Source organism: Humulus lupulus, chromosome 7 (genome assembly GCF_963169125.1).
Source record: "Humulus lupulus chromosome 7, drHumLupu1.1, whole genome shotgun sequence".
NCBI classification, from domain to species: Eukaryota; Viridiplantae; Streptophyta; class Magnoliopsida; order Rosales; family Cannabaceae; genus Humulus; species Humulus lupulus.
In genome coordinates, this window is record NC_084799.1 from 187350373 (window position 1) to 187368315 (window position 17943).

The 17943-nt window shown below is 34.6% G+C and overlaps 1 long non-coding RNA gene across 1 annotated transcript; it reads right to left on the reverse strand.

Annotated features, from left to right (window-relative positions):
- Positions 1-12419: 12419 nt before the first annotated feature.
- Positions 12420-12762, reverse strand: LOC133790039 (uncharacterized). Its single transcript, XR_009873858.1, has 2 exons — positions 12714-12762; positions 12420-12632 (listed from the first exon to the last, which is right to left on the reverse strand). It is a non-coding gene; the product is annotated as an uncharacterized LOC133790039 (long non-coding RNA).
- Positions 12763-17943: the final 5181 nt, after the last annotated feature.

The following is a 17943-nucleotide window of genomic DNA, read 5'->3' on the forward strand; positions in this document are numbered from 1 at the left end:
CAAATTTCAATTTATTCCATTTCTTTTGACTGCTTAGCTCAAGTACACATGGAATGATTTTCCCTTAAATTCATATTTCAAAAGTAGGGTAGCTCTCCACTAAAGAAATAATGATTTGTATGTTTAATATTAGATATTTAAGAGAACTCAAGAAAGATAGCTCTGAAAGTCACTCATATTTGATAAATTTTGGTTTTAAAATGTTTAAAATGAATTTTAGGGTTTAAACGACTCGACTAAGGACTAAAATACTATACTTTTGTTTCGCCTCTGTTGAGGAAAACGCCTTGGTTCTATATAAAATCAGAAAACATTCCAGCCATATTTATTAACCAACCATCTATCATTATCAATTCAAATAATTCAAAAAATACACAAGTTTTCTTCCTTATCTCGCCGCAACACACAAATTTCTCAGAACCTACTTCACTAAGACACACAAGTTGTCAACCTTCTGTTATCACCGCAACACACAATAATAAAAATAATCTCAGGACCTACTGCACTATGGATGAATGTCTAAGATATTAAAACTCCTCTAACATTTGCAAAATATTTTAACAAAAATAAAAAAGAACATTCCTCTTGCAAACTGTTGTAAATAAAGTTCCCTTCCAATTTGAAATCCAATGAAGCCACTAAAATGAAAGCAAAATTACATACCATTTAATAAACTATCAACATCATTCAACCTTTAATTAGGAGTCGTCATTAAAAACAATTACAACTCTTACAACCAAGAAACTATCCAAACCCACTACAGAGTCCTTGGAAACTAGAGCTCACAAAAGAAAAAGAACAACAAAACTCTTAAATACAACGACAAGAGACAACAAAAGCAGCAGAAAAACTAATAGCAAAGGCCAACAATAAGAAAAAGACAACAAAACTCTTAAATACAATGACAAGAGGCAGAAAAAGTAGTAGAAAAACTAATAGGAAAGGCCAACAATAATGCAACAGTTTGAAATAAAACCAACAATAAAAAGAAAAGTAGACACAACACACATAGAAAGAACAAAAAACCAAAAACAGTTTGTATTCCAATTTAAAAGGATAAAAAAAATCAGATTTATTATCAATACAAATAAGGAAAATGATAAATCCATGAAAGTTTGTTCTATCTTGAGCATATTCTCTACAATAATGAATACCTTGAAAGTGAAAAAATAGCCAAATGAACCAAACCTAGCTGAGATTAAAATATGAGATCCCTTTATAAATGCCTCAGTTCCCTAAAGTTGCTTGTCTTCTTTTCTGAATTTCTGCGAGAGTCCTAAAGAAATTTAAAAACTTGTGTAGAGAACCCAATAAATCAAAAAGTCATGTCACAATTATCTCATATTGAAAGAACAACATGCTTATAAGATCAAAATAAAAATTACATGAACAGAGACATAGATATAATTTACATGCTCAAATGATCATTGATTAAAAAAATATCAACATTCTTGTGCTACTAAAACCTTATACCATATGGTAGTAATACACTAATTAATCACATTTGCAGAAGAAAAAAGTATCGTTTTACAAGATAGAAACAATTATAAGAAGAAAAAGCAAATTCCTTCTACCCAAAAATATAAAGTTCATTTTGGAAAGTAGAATGGTGATAGACAGAAGTAAATCAGCTTTAGCAAATTCCTACAAACAATTTGTTATAAATATGTCTCAAATGAAGTAATAGCTAAAAAGCATTAGAAGACCTTTCTACATAGCATATTAACACACAACTATTTATTTGGTGTAAATCATGTAGCCATAAACCCTACCTTTAATGTGTCTAAAGTGTCATAATCCAAATTTTGAGCCAAATTTTCCTCTCACTTGAAGTTGAGTTTCTGTCTTTTTGATGTACTCGACAGTTTGTTGGGTAACTTCAACTTCCGAATAGTGTCACTGGAAACAGTGGATCCACTCACTACATAGGCACCAGCTATTATTTGCAAAATTAGCTTCTTAAAGTTTTTTCATTAAAGTTTGAATAAAAAATATAAACACCCAATGAATGACTTTTATTAAATTACAGTAAAATAAAGTTTGAAACATTTTCCCACTAAACTTTACATAGAAAATCATATAGGGTGATTATCAATACAAGAATCAATTTTTTCAGAAAATTGATGAATTACGTTTTTCTATGACCCAAATATGCAGTGTTAATATCACCATTACAAACAAATTTATAGCCTTTACGAATACACCAGACCAGACATGAAAACCCAGGTGAATGAAACCAACCCTCATTTTTCATAAATTAGAATACATTACTAAATACAGTAAAATTCACATCAGCCAACAATATGTATTATCAAATCAACTGCAGCTATGAAAAAGAAAGGAGAGGAGAACACGAGTTGTGGGAGCGAAAGTAAGTAATTCAGCCAACAATCTGTATTATCAAATATTTACTTTTGGGAGCGAAGGTAATGGTATCGTACCTTAAAAAGATGTAAGCAGAGGAGAATACGAGTCGTGGTAAGTTGAAGAACTTGAGATAGTCGGCATGATGTATAGCCAGCGATACCGCCGTTGTGTGCTTCGGAAGCTCGTACCGACGATGTGGAGCAGAGATTGAAGAGACGAGATGAGAGTGAGAGAGGATAAGTGTGTGAGAGAGAGTGAATGGAGGAGAATAAGCTTTGCAACAGTGTAAGGAAGAGAGGCAAAGAGGCGGAAATGGAGGCTAAGAGAAATTGTTTGCGTATCTTAGGTTTAGGGATTAAATTTTGGCTGAGAGAAATTAGACCCAAATTTTTTTTATTTGGCGCCTAGGTATATTTCATATGGCACCAAAAAATTTCTTCCGTGTTTTTTTTAATCTATTAATAACAATTTTCAATATGTGTCATATTTTACTATAATATATACTAAAAATTGTTGTAGTGATAATTACAAAACCGAGTACAGTTTTCTTACCTTTAATTCTGAATGCTTTGATTAAGAAAGACGACCCTCGAGCTCGATCTTGCCCCGAGCACTAGCATACACCTAATCACAACCATGATAAAGGATTCCATCAACAATAAATGAATAAAGGTTTCCAAACCAAGTTCTAGCCTTCGAGACATCAAATTCCACCAAGCATGGTAGTGGAAATGATTCCAAACACCCTAGGTTAAGTCCCCACACCTTAAACCTCCTCAAGCCCAAAATTGCCTTTAAAATCCGCGGCCCTAGGCCCTCCATGTCGCGGCCCGCCCCTACCAGAGGGCCAGCCTCCCCAGACAGCAGACATAGGTCGCGGCCCTAAGCTTCCTATGCCGCGGCCCACCCTCCTTCCTGGCACACCTCTGTTCTAGAGGGTCGCGGCACACCAAGAACTGAGCTGCGGCCCAACCCCTTCGAACCCAGAAAAATATCCATTTTCATCCACCAAACTAACCCAAAATCACCCCCAACAACATATTTTAATCATCACAAACACTCTAACATATTTCCAGCAGCAAAACCCAACAAAAACCTAACTTAGAAACTCCTCAAACTCCCACTTCAATCCTTGAAACCTAAGAGCTTATAAACCTCTTAGAACAGATAGAAATTCCCAGAATTCAGATGCTAAACTATAATTAAAAGCTTACCTTTACTTAAGAACAAGTCCACCAAGTAGTTGCTGAGCTAATTCCTAAGTCCTTACCCTCAATTCAATCTTCAATATCAAGAACCCAAAAACACTTAGAACCAACCAAAGCTACAGAATTTAAACAGCTAATTCATAACTCAACGCTTACCTAAATTCTTGATTGAACCTCCAAATTGCTACTGAAATACTCCCCAAGATTCCAACTCAAATCCCTGAGTTTCTAGCCCAAATTCCCTCGGTTACCACAAGTTAGCTTGAGAGACTTCTTGAGAGAAGAGAGAGAGAGCACTGGAGAGGGAGAGTCGGTTCAGTAGGCTTCTAAACATTTCTTACCTTTTGTCTTTTCTAACCTAAGTCTCTTAAGTTAATCCCAAGGCTCGGGGTACCAAAAATGTCCCCGAGGGCAAAATGGTAAATATCCCCAGTATTCCCTCCTAAGCTTTCTAACCTCAAATATATCTCCAATTATTTATTTCCAAAACCCAATAACTCAAATAAATGTCTATTACCCAAAATACCCCTTGATTTGCTCCAAGTCGGGTATCGGGTCCCGTTGTGACTTTCCCGTTAACTTGCTCCCTAGGATCACCTTGTGTCGTACACTATAAATATATCTATAAATATATATATCCACATAATAATGTGGTCTCAACAATTTATTACAAATAACCACATTTATGCCCTAACGGGCCAAAATTACAATTATGCCCTTACAAGCTAAACAGGGCCCCGCATGCTTATCTAATACTCATAAACATGCATTTTTACCATAATTCACATAACTTCCAATTATGCCCTCACGTCACACTAGTCAAGGCCCTTAAGCCTTATTAGTAATTTTGGGTCGTTACAACTATCCCCTCCTTATAAAAATTTCGTCCTCAAAATTTACTCGAACACATCAGATAGTAAACCTCGTACCTCTTACTTTTTACTCTTCGATAACACTCTTACGAGAGGAACAATATTGTCCACAAGTTCTTGTCTGATAGCTATAATTTCGTTAACCTTCGCTTGCACATCAAATCTGCTAAAACTCCAGGGTCTGCTTATTTCATCAACGGTCGCTTTATTGTCTTATCATCGATACCAGAAATATAATCAACCACTATCTCAAGGATTTCCATTCCATCTACAATCAACCACTATCTCGAGGATCCCACTCTATTCTCTTCTTTCTCTAGTTTCTTCCAAAACTTGGAAAACTATAGGTTTCAACTTAGCATTATCAATGCTCTACCCCATTACCAGTTCACATGAACCAAATTACATTAACCCATTCTGCTGAGTTATAACATTTCCTATCCGATCACCTTACTTATAGTCTAATGTGTTCCATTTCTATGATCCACCACCATACCACTTTACATTCCAATATCCAAGCATATTAAATTGTGTCACCCACTTAAACCTCACAGTACAATATACTTTAGGAGATAGAACGATATCCATATAGAACTTTCATCTCCACACCAAATTTCCATTAGGCCACTTATCTGATCCTTGTACCTTAACTCATATTACACTAATAGGGTTCTTCCCCATTTCCTCAAGATCAACACTATGGACTCCATTGTCCAAAGGGATACGTATCTGTTCATCACCATTCACTAATGCTATACCAATTTCAATTGTTACCTTATTCGTTCCACTGTAATATGTGGTGTTTTGTTCAAGTGACACACACCTCCCAAGTAAGAGATCTACCTCCAATTAAATCTCCTCCTCGTACATTCGAGGATTTCTAACATCAACCATCCATCCATTATGTTTCACTAAATTTTGGTCTCAAGGTTATCTTTCTTACAAATGACCAAACGCTCAAATACCTTATGCTATGCATTCACCGCCAACTCAAAGTTCCCTGTAAATCGGTCACGTTCCCATTCTTTCACCTTCCGCGAGGCTCGAACCATCCTTTCATCAGTCTGTACCTGGGCGCTTCTCAGCCTGTGATGTACCACACATAGTTTCATGTCTTATCAAAATTAGGTCCTCCATGTTACCCCTCCGTATTCATCCATAACACGCATATTCCTACATCATCAAGTGCCAATCAATCCTTACTCTGGCTTCTAAACATATGATCTGACACTATCCATTCAGTCTAACTTCAAGTTTTACTATCATTCTAATCTCTGGTGTAGCTGCCTTCGAAGATACTTACGTAGTAGAGGACATGTTTACCAGCCTCATTGTGCTCCCTATCCTTCAGACATTCTTCCGTAGCTTCTCCGTGGCTTCAGATCAAATCTCTTCATACCTGACCCATTTTCCTCTTGTATCATTATCTTGAATACCCCTGGCAAGATTGAAATTGACACTTCTTGGAACCTTACCTGTGACCCTGCTTCTTTAGTATTAACATCATCAGCGTAGTAGTCATTTGCATTCCACTTCTAACTAGAGAGTAGTCCAACATATCACCAATAAACCTGAAGGTGACTTGTTCACACTGTTCCTATATTTTCTGCTTGTAGAACTTGCCTGTGTTACTGAAGCTTAAATCAGTTAAGAACCTTTGTTACTAATTTGTCACACCCTACTTGGTACAAGTAGTAATTCTTGAAATGTCTCTTTCCTTGATCCTTAGCTGGTAATAACTAGATTGAAGATCAATTTCTAAAGACATTGTCCTAACGAGCATTTAAACTCTTCATCCTTAATAGACAATATCAGCGATTCCCACAGTATGACGCTTCGTCTGATCCATCATGAAGTCAAAACTTCTTCATCTACTTCAGTAATTATTTCTGTCCAACCAATACCATCCTTCATAATGTCCCTGATACTGAACCTGTCCATAGCTCAGTCCTGAAGTGTACCCAATCACTCCTTGCATACCCATCTGAATCCATACTGATCAGCTTAGTTCCAATTCAGTCCAATTAAAATATTCCAAGTGATATCCCCTACAATCCATGGTTATCTCTTAATAAATTAACTCTCACTCTGGCTCATGTTAAGGCTCCCATATGACAAGCTCTATTACTCTTACTACGAACCTCTTTATTACTTGTATTCCAATTCCTCTTCCAGAAGTTTCTAATTCCTCCTCAACAAGTACTAATATCTCCAGCCCCTCACATATTACCCTTGAGGCATATTCTCTATGTCTGAACCTTTCCTGGGAAATTCTCAACACCGAACTCTTCCAACTCGTTATATAACCAAAAACGTGAACTATCCAGTCAACTGATTATCTCCGAGGAACTAGCCTCGGGCTTTGAATGTAACAAGGCATTCTAGTCTTCTATTCCCTAATCATGGACAATCCATCCTAATATATCGAATCATTCCATGTAGAAGTTGTGTCCTCACCTGACGTCTTTCCAGGTGGCGTCCCCTGCCTCTAGTTCATACTAAATATCCTCACTAGATCCCGTCATTATCCTGGCGACTATCTTATAAATCAGACCCCATCCTGTCAACACCAGGAGCCATAGAAATGTCTGGGGTTCTTCTGGTTCGATTAACGAGAATCTGTCCTTACTAAATTCCACCAATGTAAATATTGTCATTTGCATCTCTTGCTCTACGGCATCCATGCTCTGTACCTCCTTCCACATACCTCAAATAACATGGCCCTCCCTGCTGCCTAAATGCAGATGAAGATCTCATACACTGAAGTGGCCCTAATGCTCTGGACCATTCCAGAGTTAATCCCTAAATGGGTCATCATTTCTAGCTACATTCTCCTGTTATCAATTTCCAAAATAAACTATCCAACTCACAAAACTCATTGAAATACACTGCCGTTACCTTACCATTCCAAATCAAGCTTATAAACCTATTAGTCTCCGCAATTCAAATTATTCTTAATAACCTATTTTATCAAACCACCATCTGAGTTCTTCTTAACCCATCATGCCAATATCTCACTTTGAGTACCATTTCCGGGCATCCTTCTGCCACAACTACTTAGCACAACCCCTTGGTCATGACTTCTCATCTTCATGTAACCAAGGATGGAATTAGCTTTGCCCATCTACTGACCAATTCTTAGGCTTACCCGAACTTTCCTCAAAACTAGAGGATAATGCCTTTTAAGCCTTCCATATAATACTCTTATCTGTCTATCTCCTCATATTAAACCAACAGTGGTAACCCCACCCTCAAACTATACAAAGCAGCTATTTCCCCATAAAAGTCTGCTATTCTTCCATCTAGTCTCCGCTATTAGACCCCACAGCTTACTCACATACTAGAAAACATCTGCTGCAACTTCCAGGGGCAGATGGAGGTTTCCAACCTCGACTATCATCTACAACCCCCCTATAACAACACCAAGCCCACTTAACCATTCTAGGCGCAAACAATTTGAATTCATCTGCCTTTACTAACTAAACCCCTCAACCCTGAGGCTCACACTCCGAACCAATCCACGACCAGGTCCAAATAACCACAATAATCACGCACACATAAAGCATAATCAACACTAATCCACAATACTATGCATTTAGCTACCAAATTTTAATGCTACCAGGTACATTCACACTTTACCGTGCTTTCTACATACCAATAAACAGGTGTAACATATAAGTTCGATTTAGGCAGTTCACCACATACAATCAATATGCAAACCATTGTTCAAATATTCATTCACATGCAATAGCAATGCTGATTAGCATGCCTCAATCTCATCATACAATAGTCAAGGGCTAAGCCTTATCAGTATCTCATGCTCCCTATCATCATACAACATAATACATTCATATTTCAATCAAGAACTTAAGCATATAATCTCATATACTCAATTACAAAACCCTGAATCGAGCTTGTCTTCAGCGGCAAGTGCACATGTCTAGCCTATCTTCAGGAACCCTTAAACCTAGACCGCTCTGATACCATGTTGTAACGCCCTGGATAACCAAAATTGTTACACTATGTATTTAAAATAGTGTGAGACTTGCTAACTAACTCATTTAAGTAAAAATGTGAATTTAAAGACAAAAACAGGTTAGGTTTAAAAGATTTTGGTTATAAACGAATAATTTCCATTAAAATAAATGTTTGGTACATGGATTCCCAAAATAGGGTTTAAATGACATATTTACAATATTTTCAAATGTTATAAATAATCAAAGCCACTCTAATGGCAAAATACACATTTTAGGTTTCTGTCCCTGTACAATCCCTCGACTGTGGCAGTCGAGTAGCTAACAATGTACATCTCACCCCCAGAGCTCTCCAACCCATGGTCGATTTATCTTACCATTGCCTTTACTTGCACCACGTACCACCCGTGAGCCGAGGCCCAGCAAGAAAACTATAACATCATAGCACAATCAATATCGATAACCAAATAGTTCACAAAGTATAACCAAGTGATTTACAAGACATTAATCAATTATCCAACAAGCCATAGCATTCACTTAATCAAGGATAACAGTCAATAAGCCCATGACCTAACATCCAGATATTTATCATATCATAAACATCAAGTTAACAACAGTACACACGTCATACAATAATTAGGGTCGACGCCCTTAGGCTGCACCCACTATTTAATCCATTGTCTTTGGCTCACTTAGGCCAAGCCCAGTGTTCAACCCACTGACTCCGGTCCGCTTAAACCGAGCTCAGTGATTATTAAGTTGTCCTCGGCTACTAGTGGTCGAGCCGCGTCCTATGCGCCAATATTGATTCCGGCATTCTTAGGCTGTTTATTTCATGTTCACATGGCGTAATACCATCATACAATAATGCATATAAGTACAGGGAGCCCTTAGTCCCAACATAATTACACAACCGGGTGCAGTTTTTTTACCTTTAATTCTGAGTGCTTTGATTAAGAAAGATGACCCTCGAGCTCGATCCTACCCCGAGCCCTAGCATACACCTAGTCACAACCATGATAAAGGATTCCATCAACAATAAATGAATAAAGGTTTCCAAACCAAGTTCTAGCCTTCGAGACATCAAATTCCACCAAGTACGGTTGTGGAATCGATCCCGAGCACCCTAGGCTAAGTCCCCACACCTTAAACCTCCTCAAGCCCAAAAATGCCTTTAAGAGTTACAGCCCTAGGCCCTCCATGCTTCGGCCCACCCCTACTAGAGGCTCAGCCTCCCCAGACAGCAGATATGGGCCACGGTCCTAAGCTTCCCATGCCGCGGCCCACCCTCATTTCTGACACACCTCTGTTATATAGGGCCGCGGCACACCAAGAACTGAGCTGCGGCCCAACCCCTTCGAACCCAGAAAAATCTCCATTTTCATCCACCAAATCTTTACCAAACTAACCCAACAACATATTTTAATCATCACAAACAATCTAACATATTTCCAGAAGCAAGACCCAACAAAAACCTAACTTAGAAACTCCTCAAACTCCCACTTCAATCCTTGAAACCCAAAAGCTTATAAACCTCTTAGAACAGATAGAAATTCCTAGAATTCAGACTATAATTAAAAGCTTACCTTTACTTAAGAACAAGTCCACCAAGTAGTTGATGAGCTAATTCCCAAGTCCTTAGCCTCAATTCAATCTTCAATATCAAGAACCCAAAAACACTTAGAACCAGCCAAAGCTACATAATTTAAATAGCTAATTCATAAATCAATGCTTACCTAAATTCTTGATTGAACCTCCAAATTGCTACTGAAATACTCCCCAATATTCTAGCAGGCTTCTAAACATTCCTACCTTTTGTCTTATCTAACTTAAGTCTCTTAAGTTAATCCCAAGGCCGGGTACCAAAAACGTCCCCGAGGGCAAAATGGTAAATTTCTCCAATATTCCATCCTAAGCTTTCTAACCTAAAATATATCTCCAATTATTTATTTCCATAACCCGATAACTCAAATAAATTTCTATTACCCAAAATACCCCTTGACTCGCGTCGTATGCTGCAAATATGTATCCACATAATAATGTGTTCTTGACTGTTTATCACAAATAACCACATTTATGCCCTAACGGGCCAAAATTACAATTATGCCCTTACAAGCTAAACAGGGCCCTCATGCTTATCTAATACTCATAAACATGCATTTTTACCAGTAATTCACATAACTTCAAATTATGCCCTCCCGGCACACTAATCAAGGCCCTTAAAGCTTATTAGTAATTTTGGGTTGTTACATTAATGCTCTAAACTGCATTGAATAGAGACCACGACCCAAGCGAGATATGCGCGGCCCACTACAAAAAGCTACCTGCCTTATGGGGAACAAGCCCCAGGTACTATCAGGGCATGCATGCACTTCTCCATGTCAAACGGCGTAGTGGAAATGTGAATTGTCGAATCGTACAACTGATGGCACTATGGACAGATCACCAAAATGGTTTTCAGATGATCCTCTGGCATTGCGAACCTGGATGGGCCGACACCTACCGTCTTTCTTAGGTATGGGAACCAGATCCTTGGACCTAGGGGACAACTAAGGGAGGAAAGCTATTTCTTACGTTGCTTAACATGGAGAACCCTTGGCTCTGAGGGCAGACCTCAGAGGGTAATCTACCTTGAAGGCACTCACGGCCCACCAGCTGACACAATAGGTGGCCTCACTCAGAAGAACCCTCGCCCTGAAGAGAGAGCTCGGGGGGTAACATACCCCAAAGATGTCTGCGAATGTCTAAGCCAATCACTGTGAGTTGCTATGTGTCGGGAGGTGAAAATACGGACAACAATATTAATAGTCAATTATTGTTTTATCATTGAAAACATTAATAATTTGTTACTATTATGTTATCGGCTAATTAGTATCAACACTACAACAAAAAAGGTCATTTGCATCAGTTTATAACTGCCACAAATGAGCTTTTGGGTCAGTTTTATATGTGACAAAGAATCTCATGACGCAAATCAAGCTGCCATTTGCGTCAATGGGGCACTGTCACAAATTAGCAATTAGTTACTATTCTAGAACTAAAATAACTGGTAAATGGTTACTATGACACAATTTTCATATTTTGAAAAAAAAAATTATATTAATTCAAGATTTAACCCAAAAAAATTATTATAAGCATGGATTGTTTTACTAGAATTATTTTTGTCTTTGGGTACCACAAAATTGACAAAATCATCATTGATTTTTTTTCTTTAACAAAATTGAATATAATTTCAAGTTGTTATAGTAATTTATTCTTGAATGGATTTGTGTCAAAAGTTCATTAGATGTAGGAGAAGATACTAGAAATGTTACATGAGTAGTTGAAAAAATTCTAAATTTTTGAAGGAATAATAAGGTCCTAGAAAACATAAAAAGTTATCTTGTAAAACCAAATAAAGCGATCCAGAACCAATTACTCATAAATATATCATATTTAAAAATAGTATTCATAACACTTAAAAACTGCTAACCGGGAGTATTGATAACGCTTCTGAAAACGCTAACATAGCCCCGGTTATTAAAAGTCCTGTCTTTTCTATAACAGTTTTTGAATGTTATGTTCGATGTTATCATAAACTATTCAATAACACATTTTTAGTTGCTATAATATTCAAATTATAACATTTAGTTAGAGTATTTGGTTATAAATTTGAAGTTTAATCTTATACTTTATGCATAACACTTTTCAACGGTTACATTTGATTATTTTGATAACATTTTTAATTTGTTATATTATATAAATAATAACAATTTGTTACGCTTATAATATGTTTCGAAATCATAACATATTAAAAGTCCAGTAATAAAATTTTGTTAATTTATTCAGGATAATATATTTATAATTTTATTATGATAAGGATACTTATAAGGTTTTTTTTTTAATTAAAAGATTTTCATTATTTTATTTTGATAAAAAAAATCAAAATTAATCATAAAATGTAATTCTCAATAGATTGATAAACCATAGGTATTACATTAAACAATAACTAATTCAAACCATGAATGTGTCTACTTCATGAGATCTTAGTTCTAACTTAAGTTTGAAAGCATAACATAATAAAATTTTATAATCTTGAACAATTTTTACTTCAAAAATGAAAAATAGAAACATTACAAGATACACAAAAGTAAACCATGCATGAAACTTGCTACATCCTTCAATTCATCATCCTTTGTGCACTTGTCTTTGTTGTGAGTCCATTTTCTTAGCTACAAAAAAATTTAAATAATTAATGCTTCAACTTAAAATTAATAGTAAACTAAAAGAGTACATAAAAAAAAGTTAATTACCTAATTATGACTTTATCAGGTGGCCATGCAATGTTAGTTATGATATCTTGTATATCTGATAGAGTGAACCACAGGGAAACCAGTCGAAATATCTGTAAGCACACTTGTTAGTTTCTTGAGGAATAACAAATACAACTATGACAATGTCATGTGTAATCCTTTCAACTAAAAATCATACAATTTCAGCAGTATATAACATAAAAGATAATAACAAGCCAAATGTAACTGACTGACTTTGAGAGCCAGATATAAAATACAATAACAAGCAAAAGGTTTCTAGCTGACTTTGAGAGCAAGATAATAGCATGTTACCAAAGTATCCTTGGAAAGAAGTAAGAGGAAATCAAGGATTATAGATGTTATTTCCTTTTTTATAGGATTTGTAGTTAATTATGTTTATTACGTTTTATTCTGTAATTAAGAGTATTAGTTGTATAAACCCTATATATATGTAATGGTTGTATTACGTTTTATTCTACAAGAAATATAAGGCAGTTTTGTTTTAAAAAAAAGAAAGAAATATTTCTTTAACAATAAAAAGCCTCAAGTCCAATATGACCATCTCAGTTATATAGTGGATCAAGTACCTGTAGTAGAGATAAACTATGCCCCAGAAGTTCTACTATATAGATGGTAGAATTATACTGAAGTAAAAAATAAATCTTAACTCGTCATTGTACCTGTGCAGATTTTCATTGAAACGTCCACTTTTAGTTTTGCTCACTCTGTGAATTATCTCCCATGTAAAGCAAGGAAAAATTACAGTTTCCAGCATGCCAAGCAGCCTCATACTACAAAATAATTGATGACCAAAAAGACAGATGGTAAATACTACACTAGAGAGGTCATCTAATAATGATATCACCCTTAAGAAAAAAAAAGGGATAACCATAATTACATGCTTATTTCGTGAATTTATAACAATATATTAATGACAGATGCAAGAAAGTTGAGCACAACAAACTTTCACTCCTCTTTCATAGATGTCCATCAGAATACAAGTGATAAGGTTTTAAATTTTCACATAACCTTGGCACATGGAACATACAAGGACAATTAAGGTAAAAGAAGTTAATTTTTTGGGAAGAGTGTGATCAATCACTAACAAATCAGTAAATCTCAAAACAACAATCTCTGAAAAAAAAAAAAAAAAAAAAAAAACCAATCTATATGGTCAAAACTATTATAGCAAAGCTTGTTCAGTTGTATTACTTACCTTTAACTACAATTCAAAGCTAAGTATACATGTATTACTTACCTTGTTGGATAGAATGATCCCATATAAGCTACCAGGTTCATTAATATGAGTGACTGCTGAGACAAGTATCTCAATATGTTGAGGTAATTGAAGCAAAAGACCAAATAATACACATTAGAGAAATGGTATCAAACCAGAGGCGAAAAGGCCACCAGAAGTACAGGAAGAAAAATTTAAGAAGGGTATGAAAGCATCGAAACTCACAATTGCGGACTTTGCAACTGCAAGATAATCAATAGAAAGCCAAAACACCTGGGAACATAAACTTGTCAGAAAATGAGAAAGAAAGCAACAAAGTATCGCATATATTAATTTCAAAAGTAACAAATCAATTGTAGAAAAGCATTGTGCCAGATCCATATATATATAGTATTGAAAAAGAAAGATTCACTAAAAATATTACTAAATGTGTTTTTATTAATTGTTGTACATAGTATTACTCACTATTGTAAATATGCCTTAGTTTTCTAATCTTGTACTAGTTACCTGTTGGTGTCTATAGCCCTTTTTTTATAAGAACCCATGTATACCTATATTTTCTTAGTAAAAACAACTAAATTTTACAAGAAGTATGGTAAATGGTTAAAAATATAAAGAGAATAAAATCTACTTAGAGGCTAGATGCAAATGACTATTCTTTGCCTGCTTTACATTTAACAGGTCAATCAAAGATGTGGTCTTCAACTCCACACAGGAAAAACCAAGGATGAAGGATGTATGAAGTTAGAATATTAATGCATCAAACAAAACTGAAGGCCAAATTTTTGCTGTAGCCAGTTCCAAAGAAAAAAGCAAAACCAACCAAAAAAAAGTGTTACATTACCATATTTGCATGAAAAATTACCTTCTTCCATAAAGAAGTCGACAATGACATTGCAGCCTTTCCAGATTTGGAACGTGATTTAGAGCCATTACTAGAAGTCTTAGCACATTACGACACAAAGATGTATGCATTGTGAGTAGAATACTCAACAACCTCAAAACAACAGAAATTTCAACAAATAAATAAGAAATTGTATAAAATAATATAATATAATAAACCTTAGTATTTCCTTGCTTGGATTGTACACAATAAGATCTATCTGTGACATAACATAATCGAAGTTCATTCAAGGCATTTAGCAAGACTTGAATTGATTTCATTAATTTATTAGACTCTGTAATAATATGTTCTTGAACCTGCATATAAAGCAATGACAAAAAATCCAATTCATTTCCTCCTAATAATGAGCAGATGTAACATAATGCAGCATAAGACCAGTAAAGGTTCACCCAATAACAATCGAACAATTTTCCCAATATGAATTAAACATCTACCTAAAATGTGCTCAGGTACATTACATTACTACTTCTAGATCAACTAAAGTAAAAAAAACGAATAAAAAAAATAGACTGAGAAAATTAATGAATTTAAGTTCCTGCTCTAGAAGTAGATGAATAAGGCTGATTCAACTTTTGTCAAAGTTTATAAACTAGATTATTGTAAAAAAAAAAATACATAAACATATCACGAAAATGAGATTTTATATAGATTGTTGACTCTGATAAACTTGTTTTAATAATTATTTTGTTTCCTAGAAATCAGAACTAGATTAAGTTGCTTAGAGTTATCTGTTTCCTATATTTAATTTCATATAAAGGTCATTTATTTTTAAAAAATAAAAAATTACAACAATCATTCAGCATTAGTATAGTTTCAATACATGAAATGACAGAAAACAAAAAATGAACTAATGAAAAAAGAGAAAGAAGAAAAAAAAAACCTGCAAGGATATCAATTGTTGAATATCAATATCTAAGTCTCTCCTCCTGGCTAGATTTACAAAAATACTTGATAATAGAAGCTCTGCAACTGCAACTTTCAAAAACACATTCTCCTGGCATAATCTGAAAGCAGGAAATACAATCTAATAAATTTGTTGTTATATTATTATGATAATCTTGAAGAAAAAAATTTGACCAAAGGCTATTTTTATAAATTATAATAATAAATCTAGATATACCACATAAACTTCAAAAGAACATATATACCTTAGAATTACATTTGTGCAATAGCCACAAAGCAAATGGGAAAGCGGACAAATCCATGTCTCAAATGTTTTACCATGTGTCACCCATAAAGTTGAAGTACCCAATGAAACTGCTTCTGCTGATAAGAAATTTAAGGAAATTAAATAATCAATATAAAATGTGAACTAGTGGAAAAATAAGATTTTACCTTGTGAAAAGTGGGTTCCAATAGAGACCCTAAAGAAAAGTGGGTCCCAATAAAGACTTCCCTTTTTTTCTGAAAAGACCAATAAAGACTTTCCTAGTTTGTTGTCGTACACTCCCGCTTCTTCTCCATTTCGCCATTACCAACCCACCACTTCAACCTTTCATTTTCAAGGTTCTCCACTTTAATCCGATAACCTCTGTGTCTAACCCAGTCAGATTCTGTCGAAGAGGATGGTGTCAAGGTGAGATTTGTCAGACCAAGATCATCTCGGAAGAACGTCGAACGTTCCTTCAAGTTCAAGCAGCTGCCGAGAATAAGGCAACGCCAAACGTCCCTTTTACATGGCAGGAGATGGTTGCTGACAATGGGAGGAAGCCTGTGGTGACAGCAGTGGCAAGAAGATTATCGTGGTGGTGGCGTCGGGAGGGTGTCATGTTGGCGGTGGCCTGCATCGTCGAACAGTGGCAGAGTCGAGACTCTCTCGGTCTTGTACAAGTCACCACCATGAAGCGACACTGAGGAGAAGAGGAGAAGTGGTGTCGATCACTAGAGGCTTGCTATAGTGGTGCTCATCGGTCATTGGTGAGGAAGGAGATCGTAAATGCAACTTATATATATAATATTATTTATACAATATATATCTAAATATATATAGTATATAATGTTATTAGTTAGTTCCACATTATATATCTAATATATATAATTATTAAATTAACATATATCATATATATATAACTTAATGAATAAATATTATATTAAACACAAAACTTTGAATAGTACAAAAGGTAAAAAAAGTCTTGTATCAAGAAAAAAAAGTTAATATAGCATCAGTTTTGTCATTTTATGTAAATTCCTCTTCAATAATTCATTACTTTTAACTTTAAACACTAAAAGTTAGTTTTATTTTTCATTTTTTCAAATTTAATAATTAAATATTATTGAATCTTCTAAGAAATCATTTGTAAAAAAATAATCTAAGAAACCATAATGTTTTGTCTTATTAAATTTATTGAGATATAGTGATACTAGTCATTCAGAATGACTCCTTCTCATATTAATACCATGGTAAATTTTTACTATTTCAAGGTCGGATAATTATAATAATTGAATATAAAATTATTATAATTGAGATAATCATAAAATTATTATAATTAAAAAACCACTAATATAAATTAATATAAATAAAAGCCACCATAAGAGATAATTTTATAATTATAATAATTGAATATGGAAAAGTAAATACGAAAAAAAATTCATATAATGTGTAAAAGTTATTTTTGAAGTAAAAATAGTGTATTGTGTAAATTTTCCTAAAATAAATGATGCAAAATTATATTTTATTTTTTTTATTAAATGATTTCTTTAATTTTCTAGTATTAATAATCACAAAACTGTATCCATCAACTCCTTTGTATCTATATTTGTTTCTCCTTACAGTGGATGTATATAATTACGAAAGTAATGAAGTACTTTCATGGTTTTTATTTGGCACACCTACATATTATCTGATCTAATATAGAAAACCAGAAAACCTGTGTTGAAACTAAAACATAGTAAGTTTCACTTGTGTTTGTAATAATCAGCCTTAAATGCTCTCTGGGCCATAATATAAGTTACGTACTATGTACAGTTCATGTGAACTATATATAACCAGCGACTTTAATTATTTATTTTTGAAAATGATGGTTCCATTTTTTTACACTCTCTCTATATTTATATATATATATAAAGAGAGAGAGAGAGAGTAGTACTGG